Raw genomic sequence first — 14992 nt, 5'->3', positions numbered from 1 at the left:
TTTACTTATTGTGTTTTCCCAACATCCAACACCTGCAGTTCTTTACTGGCTTCCCATGGTAGCTGGAGGTATTTGTTTCATTTGTCTCATGGCTGTTGTTGCTTGGTGAGTATCAATAGATAAAAAGCATTTAAGTTGTTTAAAAACACTGGCATTTCACCTGGATCTGATTATAAATCAAGAATGTGGAAAAATTCATTGTTTTCTCCTAAATTGAAACTTTCAATTATGTGCAGGTGAAAGTTGGAATCTGCCAATCAAACCAATGTTTTTGCAGCTTCTCCTGTCCTTTTGCATTCGTTTTCTTGATGTTTTGCCTCTTATCTATGTTTCATATCAGCTTTCACTCTTTACCTCAGTCTGAATTTTTCTGTTGTCTCATAAATCGCACCAGAATCATTCTGACATCTCTAATGTCCTCCAGGTTGTTCAAGTTCAGACATTCAACTCAACAGACTAAGGTGAACAAAAATTTTGCTTCTTTGTTTGGTACAATCAACACCATCAAGATAAAACCTAAAATATATATACTTTCTACAGATGGAAAGAAATGAGGCTCCTGCTGTTCCAATGACAGCTGAAAAGACAGAGGAAGAACTTTATTATGGAGAGCTGAACTTCCTCCCAGCTTCCTACTTCCTCCCAGCTTCCTACTTCCTCCCAGCTTCCTCCGCCTCCGATCAGGATGGAGAGCAGCAGGAGACGCTGTACGCAGAGGTCAAAGTGTCTGCTGACGGTCTGGAGGGTCTCTATGCTGAAGTGAACAACAAAAGAAGATAATTTTGTTCTGAGCTTTATTTTGTTTATTTTTTGTTCTCAGAAAATGTTTTGTCCATTTTAAACGCAACATTTATAATCTTAACATTTGCAATGTCGCTGTTGATTAGTTGTAGATTTAACCCATGAGTTGCTGTTACAAAATAAAGACTGGAAGCACAGAGAGAGAGAGTTTAATATCTGCTGACTTTGAATTTGATGATAAGAACATTCAGCTTTAGTGTTAAATCAATCAGTCAACACCTTAAGCATCATATGTATAAACCAGCAAATGTTTAAAAAAAAAAAGTTTGTAATTGTACATATTTGTTATCAATCTGCCTTTGTCTTGTTTTGGTTGAAAGAAAAGAAGAATGTGTCATTGCTCTTTTTTTTTTTACTGTTAATTTGACAAACTAATCAAAGGGAACATCCTGAAATGTTCTGATGTGATAATTTTCTGATTATTTGTCATTTGTTTTAATTTATTGTTTTTTTTTATGTCCTCCTAAATTTCAAATAAAGACATTTGACTAGTGTTTATATCTAGTATTTTGTATGGTATGCGAGTAAACACTCAGAGTCCCAGTGTTTGGTCAGAGCTTCAACTAAAGAAGCTCTAAAATCATCTGACTCCAAAGAATAACATCCTGAACTCTGTTTCATGTCTGAAAGATTGGACAAATGTTGATTTAACTCTCTGGTGCCATCTAAAGGCAAACGCATTATGGTGCATTTTTAAGTTGTTTTTTTTTTTTTTAATTTTTTTATCATTCTTTAAAATAAAATAAAAAGTTTAAAGCCTAAACCATTTTTTGTTTCTGTAGCTTAAACAATGACATTTTAAAATTCCATTTTGATGTGGATTTTTTCACAAGGTGTTCTTAAGGAGTTTGCAATCGGCAGGTTGCTGGTTCGATTCCTTGTCTTCAGGTGGGGGTCAGAGGACCTAATGGAGCCCAGCTGTAGCTGCTATCCAGTAGCTTCTAGCCTCCATCAAGGTGTGAGTGAAAGGGGGAACAGCTGTAGCCTTTGTGGTCTTCTGGACTTGATAAAGTGATATACAAGTAGAAGCCATTTACTTCAATATCTGGATGGACACTCTATTAAACATGTGCTAAAAGGTATTTATTTTGATTTCCCTCCCCCGCCCCCCATAAAACATGTTTTTTAACTTTTGACCATTGGGTGGCGCACTTGACTAACTATTTTCCTTATGGTCTGTAGTTTTATCCAATAACAGCTTATATTCTGCCTTCATATGGCCTGCTAGACTCTTGTGGAGATCCTATAGGCATTTCCTCTCAGTTTTCCTTAGGCTGCAGTTTCTGGTTCATCTTTTTCTCAGCACATTTTTCTTCCACTCTACATGCCATTAAAATGATTGTATACAGAATTCAGTGACCAGCTGGCTTCCTTTTATTGACAGTGACATTTTTCACTTATTCTCCTTATGGACAGTGTCACTGACTCCATGTTGGATAACTCTCCAGCATTCTTCTTTTCTTCTCTTTATCACTGTAGGTAATAAAATGGCCATAGCATATTCTCAGTCCCTCCATTGTCTATAGCCAATGAGTTTGTGCATTCATTATGATTTGTCCTGTGTGTCCCTGTGTTGTCCTGTGATGGACTGCGGACCTGTCCAGAGTGTCACCCAGTGAACACTGGGGATCGGTAAAGACTCTGAAAGGATAAGCGTGTGTAGAAAATGGATGAATGCTGCATAATGCTTTCAAGCCTTTTTTGTTCCAAAAGTCCCTGCAGCTGTTTGACTCTGAGTCAAACTGAATTAGGATTTGTCACAAGATTCATCAACCGTCATTATTTTCTGCCCTCAAGGCCAATTATCTGATCAGATTTTTGGCATTTCATCTGCTAAATATTACAACCACACATATGTATAGGTTTTTTTTTTTTTACAGACTGGCTTGTTGCTCTCCTCTCATTTTTTTTCTGCAAAAATAACATGTAAAGATCAACATGGGCTTCAAACATACGTGTTGAGAGTGTTGTGAAAGGAGCCGATCCAACACGGTAAACTCTGGCATTTTTCTGCTAATGGTTTGACATTTCATTAAGAGTGGGGGAGACCTTTGTTTGTCATGCCACCCAGGCAAATGCCTTAAGATCAAAAGCAGTCAGGGAGTTTGCTCTTCTAAATGTCAGCTTCAACCCTAACTCTGTCTTAATGGCTCTCATAAGGGAATATATTACTGTAAACTGCACTGTATTTAAAGAGACAGTCCAGAAATACTTTTTTTCTCGTTGTGTTGGTCTTACTCGCCACCGGCTAGAAGAATCCACCACATTTGACAAAAGGACATGATTGCATCTGTTTTCATGTCAAGACTGCATTTTGAGTAGGTGGGCTAAATTTAGATAGCCTATGTGTCACTAAATGATGCTGTCCCCCCTCCTTACTCCTCATCAGCCACACACTGCAGCTGTGTCGTTTCCTCTTCTGGTTACAGATTGCTTGCAGTATCTCAATAGCAGCTAAAATGAGTTTCCCTCCGGGCCCGGGAGAGATGTCACCCATGTTGCAGTTCTCTTTCAAAACAGAAATGATTCGTCTTTCCAGACTTTTTATCAGCTGCGTTTTAGTATTCAGCGATGTTAGGAGAGAGGAGGAAGACTCGGATCATATCCTATTTTGCGGCATGCAGCTCACAAATGCTGATAAATCTTGGCTTATCGTGGTCCATCCATCCATATATAGATAGATACATCCATATGTGATGATCTATAGCTTCAGTATATCACAGACTGTGAAGCTCTGGACACCAGCTAGCATCGCCGTGACAACATCCGTCTCTCGGTGGCCGCTCTCACATTCAACAGGATGTTTAAATCTACTCAAAGGACCTTTGACTTTACTGACTTTTTTTCCCCCCTTCTTCTCTTTGCTAGGTCACATAACTTTAATCAGCTTTCTTGGTCTCCCTCACGTGAACAAATACACATATTATATATATATATATATATATATATATATATATATATAAAAAAGCACAGACCACTAATTTTTAAAATCTTCCCGTTGGCACAAACACCTAATTTAGCCCTCCAGTAAATCAAACAGCAATTTCCTTGAAATACTGTCAACAACAGAAGCAGCTAAATGCTGCCAAATGAAAGCCTTTTACCAGCGTATTTATTTTTATGTCCTACCTGCAAAAAGCCCGCGCATTCTTCATCGTATGCCAGAAAGATTCCTCCATTAAAGAGGCATCACTCTCCTTTATCCGCCTTCTCCATTTCACCTCCACCTCAAGGTTTTGCCTACTCTCCTGGTCTCTGGCAGTTTATCCGTTTGCCTACTTGGCTTTGAAATCCAGCGACTCAAATATGTAAACTGAACCCAGTTTGTGTATAGCATCTGACGCGGTCTGTTGGCCCAAATTAATAGACTGAAGAGTAGCTAAGGGTCTGAGTGGTGACAAAACTTTGTTTAGCTGAATGACCCTAAACTGTTGAGACTGAGGATTTGAGTTTTCTGTTTATTTAGGTCTCCGTGTTTTCCCCTTGATTGATCCCAGCTGTGTCCTGTTTCCTTGATTACTCCCTGTGTATTTAATCCCACCTGTATCTGTGATCCTCATCTATTGTGTCATATGTCTTTGCCTTTATACCAGTTGCTACCAGTGTGAGGGTCGTTGCTGTTCCCTCACCTGTGCTGCCTGGATTGTGTATTTGTGACTCGTTAAATCATCACTTCTCTCTCTTCAGCCTGGGTTCACCGTGTCTACCTCACAACCAGTTCCTGACAAAGGAAAAGAAATTTATATTTGTGCATTTCAGGCAGGAGAGAGAAATGGTCTAAAACAGAGCAGATACAATCAATTTACAAAGTGATCAAATCAAAAGTGATTATGTTGATCAGCCGACAACTTAAAGAGGCAGATTTTGAATTTCTACAGAAAGACAGGGTTCTTCTGACAACTGACCAGTTTTACATGAGCTGCACTGCCTTACAGACCTCTGCTGTAAAGCAATTGGGGGGGAAAAAACTTTCTAAAGTTGAGCTACAGCATAGCCCTAACATTAAAGTGTGTTTAAATGAAATGTAAAACAAACCGACAGTGAAGAGTTATGTTACTAAGACCAACCTGTCAATGTTGAGGCAGGACAGAGAAATGATGGTCATGTCACTCCTCTGCCATGCCAGAATAAATAATAATGATTTCTAAAAGACCAGAACTGTTGTATTATGCAGCAATAAATAAATAAATAAATAAATAAAATACTGCCAGTTCAACAGCTTAGGAGAATAAATAGGATAAACCAAAAAAGTAGCCTGAAGTGTCAAAAAAAAGAAAAGAAAATAAGATTTATCTAGACTGTGTTTAAAACCATTTCTTGTTTTTATTTTAAAATATAAAACCAAGAGAACATGACTGCAGTAAATTGAAACTGACTTCTACACCTTCAGGCATTTAGTCATTTTATCTCATCTCCACATGTTCATGCGCCCCATCATCTGTCATGCATTTTGTTAATTAGACTCACCTGATCCTGTACATAGTAATCACCTCCCCAGCATTTAAATACAAGTTTAAATCCTAACTGATAGGGTTACTGCTACCGTCAAGTATCTATAATATAATTGTACAGAACAGGTGAAAGAAGGAGTTCTGTTTGAATTTATGCTATTTCCAGTATCCATGCATCACTGCCATCCCTTTTCCATATTTAAAACTTGTCCTTTAAGAACATGCGACACATGCGAACCTCTGAAACAGAGTGAAAACAACTCAAATTTTCCAGCAATGAGCCAATGGTAACATATAGCTACACTATGCAAACCCTCTGTCTGCGCCGATAAAGATTGAGAAAGTGGTGAGGAAGACTGAAACATTTCAGATAATTATTTACTGACATTGCCACTTTCATTGACACTGGATGTTCATCTGAAATATCAAAAAGAAAATTAAGGAAGACGGCGATATCATAAAGTCACATGACCTTGCCTTGACTTTGCAGAACACTGAATTTTACACCCTTCATCCCAATATACACACACTGTACAAAACAGGATCGCATCTAACGTCACATCCATACTTTAGAGATTTGATTGGAAATGTTTGCCATACAGTGTTCTTACTTCCTTCACACTGAGACTCATGCAGGGCGCGTTTTTAGACGTGGCAACATATCTGGTAACAGCGAGTGGGAGAAGTCGGGACAAACAATGAAGGCAGACATTAAAAACTCTCTTTTAAGGTCAGGGCTACTTAAATGGGAAAAAATAAATAATTAAACAAAAAAAAAAGCTGCTATGCCAAAAGGGAGTTTAGTTCAACTTAATCAAAAATATAAAAGCCTGGGCACCCCTCCAGAGACTCCTGTAAAACACCGTGATGAGAAATAGGCAGGATGCTCCAGCACTGACCTGTAAAATATTCTAAGTCCAAAAAAGAAACGCTTCATCAGAGCCCTGAAGCACGTACACATGTAAATCAATATGTGGTGTATTTAGTCATGACTTCCACCAGTTGGAGTGGTATGAAATTGGGAGGAGACAGTTTGTGTACTGAAAGTTAGTTTTTTTTTTTTGTCCATTTAACTAACAGTTCTCCACTGATCCCTTTATGTCGTTTTTGCACAATTTAGATTTTTTTTCCTGCCTATGAATCGGAAAGACTCTCCACTAGAGTCCGCCATCCCTCTCTCCTTTTGTGTTCACATCTTTGGAAACTCCTGGTCGCCTCAGTGATTCAATAGTGTGTGGGTGGCTGTGGTTTAAGGCTGTATGCAATGCTACTTCATCTTATTGTTGAAGCTCCATTAGTATTTTTCCCTCTTATGTTGAAGCAGCTCATGACATTTCATATTAAATAGATTACGGAACTGGGCGCTAATTTGCCATTTGCTGTATCTTTGCTTAGATTACATTCCCTTCCCTCAATGTATTTCTCAGTCATTTCAAAGCAAATAAAATGCACACCTCCTCAAGGTTCATTTTAATAACTCAATCTATACTGTGACTGACTGTCTGCAGGCTCTCTGCCAAGCTCTGGGGATCTTTTTCCTTATTATTCATTTGGCCATCTACTTACTCCTGTCTGTCTGAAGCACCTCGTGACTCTGTCACTGGAGGTTTTATGCAAACTGGGTCTTTATATCTTAAGAAAGAAGAGGGATGCTCCAGAAAGCTAACATGGCTAATAGTATTGTTGTAAATCAAATCTACACTGTTAAACACAAAGTCTTAACTAGTAATTTTGATCTAGTACAAATATCCTAATACATTTGAAATAAGATGAAACTAACAACTTTTCTGCAAAACTTAGGAGCTTGTTTTAAGTAGATAAAACCCCAATATTGGTGAAAACATGCTAGTTCCACTGTCAGATCAGTTCACTGAAAACAAGGCAAAAATGTCTAATCAGTGAAATAATCTGGAACAAGTACTTTTTCCCCCAATTTTAAGGCAATGTTTACTTAACACTAACTTCTATGTCGTGCTGGAAAGTCACTAGTGAGTTAGTTTTGTCTTATTTCAAGTGTGTTAAGATATCTGTACTAGTAACTAGACCAAGAATACTTGGTAAGATTTTGTGTTTTTGCAGTGTAGAGAACTGATATGTTTAACTTTTTTTTTTTTTTTTTTTTTCGTTTTTACAAATTCACTATTTTGGACATCTACACTAGAGAAATACAGCACATTTGGCAAAAATGAAGATAGATATCAAAATGAGGCTCTAATTAGCTTTTTAATCGATACATAAAAGGTCAGGTTAACTGTGTGACGTCAATATTAACTGATACTAACTAGTCCTGATGAGCTTCAGCTGGAAGGTCAACCCACTGGTCACATAGTCAAAGTAAAGGAAGGTAACACATAAACCTCCATGCACTCACACACAGCTCTATGGATCTGCCAGAACAATCGACAAATCATGAGGCCTGTTTTTAGTTATTCAATTACAGACCACGATGCATTTATTCTTTTATGATATTTTGCTAGTCCTTCATGTTGGTACTAAGCCTGATTGTTCTGGATCAGCTCATCTCCATCTTTGGCAGCTTCCACAGTTTGATGTTTCACCATTTTCTTCACAGCTACCTTCTACTTTGTGCCAGTCTATCAAATAAAATCCCTGCGAAACATGACAAAGTGTTTAATTTTTTTGTCATGTGTGGGCCAGGTGGGGGTCAGGGTCAGTTGAGATTATTTTGAAGTTGTTTTTGGTTCTAGATGGCCTATTTGTTCAAAAAAGATGTTGCCTCAAAGAGTTTGTTGGGGAAGTGAGCACACAGTGGTGGGAATCCAACAAGGTAAGGACGGATGACAATCTGCCACATCAGGTGATCACGAGTGAAGATCCAGACTGCTGCACAAACACAATCTAAAAGTTCATCCTGTTCTTGATGGAGGAGGAAAAGTGGTGAATTGCTAAAACCACCAAACTCAGTGAACCATAAATACACTAAAACACAGTTTGTATGAAAATCATACCCACTAACAATGTTCTGTCCACTCATATGGACATTTTCAGTGCAAATAATCAAATTAACTAACTGTTCTCTCTTAACAAATCTCATTGAGATTCACAGAAGCTTACTTGAAAAATCCAAACTTTGACCCTTTAAAGTTGAAATTTGTTCTCCACATCCACTTCATATTTTCTTTTGCTTTTCTTTCAAATCACATTTCCTCCTTGACCAAATCTGCAGATTATAGTTGCCAGATGAGTTTCTTTTATTTTTGCGATGTAGAATAATCAGCTGAGATCAGATCAGAAACAGCTGACGCCTGCATGGAGGACTTTGCTCTTTTTCTCTCTTCTCTACCTCTTTGTATTGATGTTCGAGTTTGCTCTTCATGATTGCTTTCTGAGTCTTTGCAAACGTCGTGTCTTTCAGCACAATGCTTTTTATCTTGTGTTTCAAGTCTACAGGGGTGGGTTTTTTTTTGCTAAAAAAAATGTATAATTTTTCTGCTTTATATTAAATAATGGCATTGCATGTAGTGACGGCCAACAAGAATCCACATCCAAACTCTCAGCCATGTGAATAATGTTAGCGCTGTCATAGTATATGTCCAGAAAATACACCTGTATTACATTAATGTAGTAAAAGATAATCATCTTCTAGCTTAAAAAATTCAATATAAATTTTTTTATAGTGTACAATTTGCTCTTATGATGATTCTGAAACTCCAGGTCAGCTGGTGGAAACATTACCTCTCAACATGACATCTAAGCTGTGTTTGTCGAAAACTGACATCAAGACGCCGGAAAGAAAAACAAAATAAATTGATCTGATTTGATACAACCATGATACAATATACTGCATTAAAAAATATGTATATCAGGCTCTGCTTGTAGTGAGTATTTTTAAGGTCCAACAGCAGCAATGGAAAAAAAAAAATTAATCCATAAATCGCTTGAACCCTTTTATTTAAAAAAGCATCACTGGGGAAATTGTGCAATGCTGTGGTTGTGACTATGATAAACGATAGAAATGCATCTATTTGAAGTTTGAAGAGAGCTAGCAGTCCATACACGAGGGTGATTGACAGCAATAAGACCCTCCTCCTGGTTCTGATTGGTTGTTTCTGATGGGCGGTGTATTTCTGCAAAAGTCAGGACAACAGGGAAGAGGCAGAGGAGCTTCATTTATTTCCCACAGATAATCTGCATCATTATGTCAGGATATTATTCTGTCACACTTTTAACAAATATGTAAAAAACAAACAAAAAACATTTTTTTATTAAGGTCATCTACTGCAGCTTTAAGTATAAGTTCCTGTTTAATACACAATGAACAGTCAGGGGGTAGCAGCACTAATCAATAGGGCACCTTGAAATAGTTTGTAATTGAATTAATTTGCTCTTGTTGATTTCTTCTACAATATGAGACGTTAAGCGATTGCATTTTGATTAAATCTTTTGTTTGATGTGAGGCTGGTTGCTTTATGTAATTTCTTATAGGTGCAGCAAATAGCTTTAGTCCAGAAGCTGGTGTACCGCTTTGTTTAGAAAAAAAAAAAAGTTATTTCGCAGCAGAGACAAAAAAATACATTTAATTTCAGACAATATAGATAATACATACCAACTGCTGAAACAGAACGAAGTCAGAAAGTGAGGCACAATTTTATCTCTTTGTTCTCGCTCTATGAAGCCAGAAGGAAAAAACAATTTATTTGCTTATTTGTTTGAAATAGATATCAGGTATGGGTGTGTTTCAAGACAAGTTTGCTTTTAATTTTCGGCAGATACTGACAAACCTCCTCAGACACACAGATACACACGCACACACACACACACACAGCCTCTCCTCCTATCTTTGACTGGTGCCTTTTTGTCTCGCTGTTATTCATTTAAAGACGAGCCTGACAGGATTCAGGGCTTCATTAGGCGAAGCCTTCCTGTTTTCCATCTAAATAATGGAATGTAAACAAATAACCGCTCATAAACAAACTGGCTTATGATTGTCTCTGCTGCTGCACGTTTTAATTATCGCTGACAGTTTATAATAAATTGTTGTGGTGTTTTGAGGAACTAATTCAAACAGATTATACAAAAACATAGAGCGACATACAGGAGAAATAAAGTACATTATCTTCTTGGTTTTGAGAGATACCATGCAGGGTTTTTTTCTATTTTGTCACAGTTAAAGATTTCAGATGCAAACACATTTTATCAGAACAATTATCAATAAATGACGACTATAAGAAATGATGATTTCCAAACCAATTTGTCCCCATGTGTATAAAAGTCACTGCATCCCCACCTTCAGTCCTACTAACCTTACTAAACCAAAATTTATCTCCCCGTTTCTGAGGACAGCAGTATTCAATTCCACAAGCCGCATCCAGGCTTGAATCTTTTAAAACCTCTCTAACAGTGTGAAACGGCAAAAACATCTAAAAAAAAAATTCATTATCTTAATCAAAAGAAAGTATGCACACAAACTGGTTGATCAATCTGGAAAGGACTGCAAATCCATTCCAGAGGCTTTGGTAAATAAGTGCAGGATTTCCTGCGTCAGAAAGTGTTGAAGGAGAAAGTCAGGCCTGCAGTTCCTGACCTTAAGTTCAGGTAATGCAGGAAAAGACGACGATCCAAAGCAGACCAACAAATACACCTTTTAATTTCTCAAAAAAAATAAAAAATAAAAATAAATAAATAAATAAATAAAGAAGGTTTCTGAGTCATAAATGTGAGAAAATCTGGAAAATCATAACCAGTTGTTTGAGAGGTTATAGTTGTGACTGCATGGAGGTGGGTCTGTATTGTATCAGCGTTGGTCCCCACAGAGATACGATGACAAAAGAGTGTTGCTTAAAGACGCAGGTGCTTCCTCCCCTCGCTGCTTTTCTCCAGTGACCTTTGCTCCAAAGATAACTTTACGTCCACTGATATCAACAGCGCACACACATCCAGATATTTCTCCTCTTATTTTTAGGCGCCTTACTCATGCCTGCCTCCATTGTTCAGGATTAAGGCTAAACAGCATATGAGAGTTTAATACATCCTGAAACGCAGAAACAGCCTCAGCTGGGTGTTTTTGTTGTTGTCGCCATCTCATACTCGGTGACATACTAAACACAGATTCAATTAAGGTGTTTTTTTGTTTGTTTGTTTTTTTTCTTCTCACCAATTGTAAAGGTTTGATTGTGTCGTGTTTTCCCACTGAGCTGATTGACAAATGAGTGGAACATTAGGAACCTCTGACGCTGTCCAGGCGAAACGAGGGATGCAATCAGAAGAACGCACCGGGCAACATTTGCATTTCCTCGAACTCAAGCAGAGAGTCGATAACTTCGTGATTAGGAAATTACAATCAGATAGTTACACATGCGGACTTTTAATCAACTTTTTAAAAAAAGATTTGAGCGGATTTATAAAATGCAAGATGAACAGAAAGGAGCCCGGGGGTTTCCTCAGGATGGGTGACCTGGTGTTTGGCACGTGCAGGACCGCCATGCGTCCAGCAATTTCAGATGGCTCACCAGACAAAAAGAACCCGCAGCCGTCCGTAAGGAAGAAGGCAGGAAGATATATCCGATGTGCCGACGGTCAATAAAAAAGGGAAGCAGGAACATATCATGACTAAGCTCCAGGTGGTTGGGTCGTTAACTGTCTGCGGCCTGAGAAACTTAATGGCCAATAAGGAGAAGGGACTCTCCATCCTGGGGAAGAGGAAACTGGTAAGTGGTTATTTCTGACCGCCATCGAACCGGGAAGAACTGCAAACATCCGTGAGCAAATAGGTGGAATTGTGATCATTTTTAACCACAAGTCCCAAAGTCACCAGCAGCAGCAGACTCTCAAACACAAACAGCGAGTTGCAAAAGGAAACATACCCCAGCCCTATAGCTTTTCTCAAAAATTTGTGACGTCACAAGCACATAACTCAGTTTTTAAAATTTTATTTTACTGGAAATACCCACAAAAAGTGGTGAGTAGTTGTGAAGTGGAAGGGAAATTAAATGTTCTCAAATGAGTCCCGATAAAAATCTTAAAACCATCCAGATTGCGTCCTGGCAGGTTTGTAAATCGACTCCACCCTTTCTACATTCTAATGATGGATTGACTGATATAAACTTAAGATAGGGTTTAACACTAATTCTGCATTAAATATCTCCATCACTTTCTCCCTGAATTGCCTGGCGTGTTCCTGGATCTTGATAATCCTTTTGGTTTCTAAATATTAACATATAAATATATAAAGAGGGGGTGAATAGTTTTCAGATTTCATTTGCGAAATTGCAAAGTATCGATTTCCTTCCACTGTTAGGCACTGCTTTGTGTTGGTCTACCGTGTTAAATTCTCATAAAATACATTGCAAGTTGAGAAAATGTGACAAAATTCTAGTTATATGAATACTTTTCTACACCCCTATATTAGTTGATAAAAATGGGGAAAAAACCCCAAATCAGTTCAAATTAGTTCTTGATTATGAGTAGTCCTCTGAAGCGAAAGCCAGCACTGGCATATTTTTCAGAAAAGATAAGAAAAAGCTAATTACTTCCTAATATCTGTCCATCTTGGACTGAAAAACAAATTTCCAATTTTTTTACATTTTTCTGTCTCTTTTGTGACATTTTAAAAGTAGCTTCAGATTAACGACAAGATCAAGAAAAAGAGAAGATTTACTCCTTTAAAGGCCTGGTTGAGTGTGTCTGTTAAAATTGGAAAAATAAAAAGGAATCCTGATGAAAGTGCTGCACATCATAGGCACTGAGGACTTCTAACCCTTCATCTGATTATGGCAGCAGAAGCGCCACAGCGATGGAAATAGATGTGCTGTGGGCGGTTCTGCCAATCAATGTTTCAGTAATTACAGCTTTTTCTCTCTTCCGTTATTGGATTTGACTCCCTTATTTTACATCTTACAACGCATTAGTGCAACGCAGGATCGTTTCATGACCCCGGTGGAATCATGCAACATCCCCGCCGCTCCGTGTTGCATCATGAAGGATGCAGTAAACCTGATTTCCACTTTCTTTTCAGATCATTAACAGGTGAATTTATGTCTAATTTACGTAGCGTCACGTTCTTTATCAGCAGAAAACGGCATTAGGTTTAGCCCTTGTACCTCAGTTTATTATGGCGAAGTGTTTTTCACGACTAAAAGACATTTAATCGGATGTAATGGTGACGATTGATGGTCACATAAAGGAGACTCTCTCTGTCCTTCAGAGGAAATGTTCAGGAGGTTAAAGTGATTTGTGATAAACTCTAAGCAAACACATCTGATTCATTGTTTCAGGCTCAGGAGCACTTGAAAAATAAATCAACTAAAGATCCATTAGTCCATTCAGTGCGTCTTATTTTGCTTTATTATTTTTGAAAAAAATAAAATTATCAAACATCATATATATACACATAGCAGCAACGTACGTCAAAGCCTTGCATTGACTAAAGTGCTTTACAAAATAAAACAAAATAGTGTCAAGTGGAAAATTATGATGTTAAAAAAAAGACAATATAAAAAATACTGAAAGTCAAACAGTGAAGACCTTTTTAAAAAAATGGATTAGGATTTGAACTAAACCAGGTCAGAGATGGTGGGTCGCTCACAGGGACCGAGGCCCGTCCAGCTGACTGACCAGCAGACCGTGACGTTCTGATAGACTGGTGGGTTTTCAAAATCTCAGATATAAACTGGTGCAAGATCATTCAGTGCAGTCAAAGAAAAATAGAATATGTTTTTTTCCTTCATTTTTTTGAGGAATTACTGATGATGCACCAGGTTTTTTTAAACAAACCTGGTGCATCATTTTGTCTTTTAGACGGGTGTGTGCTTTTAACTTGTTGTGAAACTCTAATTTTGCTTTGCCAAATGGTGGATAATCTAAGTTCCTGTCTAAAGCAGAATCAAAAGCACTTACAAGCACAACACGGAAACATGTTTCGACCACCAATTTCAACACGGCTTTCCTGTCTTCATCCTGTGCTTCTTGGTGGTTTGAACATTTCACATAGCAGCTGATCAAGTGTGCACAAACCTCTCTCACCGGCTGCTTTCTTCATTTCTTATAAAACTCCTTTTACAGTAAAAAGATCTGGCAATCATTCTGCATTCACGTCTTCTATGCTGTTTGGTCAAACATGTTTATGAACAAAAAGTTGACAAATCCAACATCAATGTAAAGCAAAATATCTTTAGATCTGATCTCTAGTTTTTGCTCAGTCAAGTGTTAGAAAAATTCAGCAAACAGCTTCGTTGCCAGTTCCACTTTGCTGATTTTTCTCATCAGTTGATGCAGGAAACGCTGCGTAGGAGGGAGAGTTTGCCCTGACGTATAGCTTCATATTATTATTTGCTCAGGCAGTGGCATATCAAAATTATACACCATCAAATGCTCTCTGAAGGCAGCCTTCAATACAGGCTGTGTAAATGTCACCGAGATCAAGGCTCAGCTGTAGGTCCAATAAAGCAAAAAAAAAAAAAAAAGATGTTGATATAAAACCTGACCTCTCAACAATTAATTCCTTTATTAATAAGAGATTATAATGTAAAGAGAGAGTTGCTCATAAACCAGCAAATGAGTAAATCCAACACTTGTGTTATCTGTGTTGGGTTTTAAAGACATAAGAAGATTTAAAGGTTGTTTTAGCTTTATCTATTAGTAATTTGTCAGAAAACAGGCCAGAGGGGAAGATTTTCAGTACCTGAACCGAAGCTGACAGCCGAACTCACTGCTAAAGCCTCCATAAACAGGACAAATATGGGCAGGTTTAGATAAATTAAGCACCAAGATTTTCTTTTCTT

General features: G+C 37.8%; 1 long non-coding RNA gene across 1 annotated transcript; it reads right to left on the bottom strand.

Annotated features, from left to right (window-relative positions):
- Nucleotides 1–788: 788 nt before the first annotated feature.
- On the bottom strand, nucleotides 789–4295 carry LOC106940931 (uncharacterized). The gene is made up of 2 exons (XR_001423224.1): nucleotides 3931–4295; nucleotides 789–1803 (listed from the first exon to the last, which is right to left on the bottom strand). It is a non-coding gene; the product is annotated as an uncharacterized LOC106940931 (long non-coding RNA).
- Between the last annotated feature and the right edge of the window lie 10697 nt (nucleotides 4296–14992).

Source organism: Poecilia latipinna, unplaced genomic scaffold, assembly GCF_001443285.1.
Source record: "Poecilia latipinna isolate Pla-1442-1.1 unplaced genomic scaffold, P_latipinna-1.0 Scaffold3421, whole genome shotgun sequence".
NCBI classification, from domain to species: Eukaryota; Metazoa; Chordata; class Actinopteri; order Cyprinodontiformes; family Poeciliidae; genus Poecilia; species Poecilia latipinna.
This window is presented reverse-complemented; position numbering and strand designations above follow the sequence as displayed.